Source organism: Mizuhopecten yessoensis, unplaced genomic scaffold (assembly GCF_002113885.1).
Source record: "Mizuhopecten yessoensis strain PY_sf001 unplaced genomic scaffold, ASM211388v2 scaffold2065, whole genome shotgun sequence".
Taxonomy (NCBI): domain Eukaryota; kingdom Metazoa; phylum Mollusca; class Bivalvia; order Pectinida; family Pectinidae; genus Mizuhopecten; species Mizuhopecten yessoensis.
In genome coordinates, this window is record NW_018404360.1 from 607714 (window position 1) to 610134 (window position 2421).

The following is a 2421-nucleotide window of genomic DNA, read 5'->3' on the forward strand; positions in this document are numbered from 1 at the left end:
CAAAATCCTAGCATGATGGTGACCATATATAACAATCCTCGGCCAATTGGGTATTTTAAAGTCTTCAAAAAAACACAGATGAAGCAAGACGCACAACGAAAACCGCAACAGGTTCGTTTAGTTTACCATTTGGCTAGTAAAAAGTATGAAAATTGTAGGATAATTTTATCTGAGTTATGTTGTTCTCGTCTTGAAAGGAAATAGAGATGTGGGTATTTAGCTGAGTCTAGGAGACCAATGCTTTGATAAGATTTCCGTGTGGGGCGGATGTCGTCAATGCCGCAGGAGAACTAATACCCTTCCCGAACACATGATCTTATTACCCCTGTACAGTTTCCAGAGACTCCAAGTAAATCTTCCCTCTGTTCATATCCCCCCTATAGTCAAATCGATATATCGGTGTGTTTTAAAGTCATCTGGGACTTCTGATACACCCAGCTTTTCCACGCCTTTTATCAGTTCCTACCGTTGATATGACGTCACCAAATTGTACAAGGGTTTCTTTACACAGTCAATGTAATTTATGATTTTGTGGACTATTTCTGACTAGTCACCTGTGTTATTTTCTAGGTAGGCCTTCAATCACTCTGGGTGCTAGGTTGGATTAGAGACTAGTTTGATAGCCTTTAAGATAAGGATTAAGATGAGAATTGTAATTAATAGTTTATTAACATGTCCTTAGTAATACAATTACAGTACTGTCCAAACGATGTGTAAAGTTGCAAACAATGTAATCGGCGATATTTTGGCTAATAATGCGATGTAATTGTTCGGACAAGATTTGACACGACAGTTAAGGTCATTTAAGGACGTGCCTCCACGTGTGATGTGTTTGAGTGCACGGTTGTATGTGCTGTACGCAGGATTTGTTGATGTAATTATCTCCTTGTGATAGCACGGATCTGCTGCTGACTTAATAGTGCTATCTCACTGAAATAACATGCCGAAGGCACCCAGCACAGCAGTCCGCCAGGTCACATTATACTGGCAACGGGTTAACCAGTTGTTGCCAATACCCTAACACGAATAACTTACGAATACATATCCATAGTTTCTAATAAATACGAAACGATTCTATACTGTTTCATAGTACATGTAGTTAATTTAACCGAGAGTGTATGTGAGCCACACCTACGCGATATAATTACCTGTGCACATGTACAGTCACAATTCCACTTGACCCAACATAACCTAGTCCATGGTCCGAAGGCAGGTTTTCACTCCTTACGGCTTCGACAGGAGTCTTCACTTGTGTCACCAAAGAGGCAAACAAAATCTGCACACTGTCCAGGTGTTGTAAATTAAAGTAGATATCAATGCATATCAAAGCCGTATAAGGCCTACCAACATCAAATTCAAAGAAAGCGTGGTCTTCCCGACGTACGCAGTTCTTATTTGTATAAGGAACGATCTCAGTTTTGTCGACTTCACGCGCAAAGAAATACCTCATTTAAAGATTTTTGTTAACACTAATTTAGATCTTTGAAATAAATTGCAATGCATCATGGGGTTATTCCATAGAATCTAGTTCATTTTTCTCCATCCAAAATTTTAACATTACAGATTCAGAATTGACGGACTTTTACAAGACTTACATGCATATTTTTTCAATACTTGAAAACCCTTATATCTTGTTTTTTGATTTTTTGTACTGAAAATAAGAAGTATTGGGATATTAAAGTTTTACGTCGGTTAGTTTTTGCGAATTTAGGGCGCGCTTTATAATAAGGTTTTCGTACGTAGCGGGGTGTGTTTGTGTGGGTGTATGGTAGTTTTTTTTAAGTCGCTTTGTGCGTTCGCCTTTTGGTGTTTTTTTCTGGTACTGGTTCTGTGCCGCCCCGGAGATGTAGGTCGCAAAAATAATTGTTATTCCAGAAAGAAATTATTTTCTGCCTTTTGGACGCAGGTTTCCGGGTGCTATATCCGGTTTTTTCCTGAGCGAGCGAGTACATCTGCGATGGGGATACATGTATGGAGCGTCTGAAACGTTCACGGGCGGACGCAGTATGCCAGTTAGGAGAGATTGTTTTTCGCTCGCGTGAGTGGCGTGCGGAGCTTCTGTACAAGCTCATATACATATTGATTGTTTTGTTTGCAAAATTAAATGCCGACTGCACTATTTTCACGACAGGCTGGTCGGGCAAATGTGATTTGCTCGTTGTGTTGTTTGTTTCGAATATGTAGTGAAGAGGAGAGGTAAAGAATGAAATAGATAAACGTTCCCATACAGTAAACACAAAACTACTCCCCCCAGATTCATAAGCGTGGTGTTGAGATTGTAAAATACTACTGCATGTTTGTACAAGCCTGCTAAAATTTGTCATTTATTGTTATCCAAACACAGTATTTCAAAGCAGACTGATCTACGGAGATCTACGTAAAAATTGATCAATAAAACTGATTCATAAGAAAACACATCTT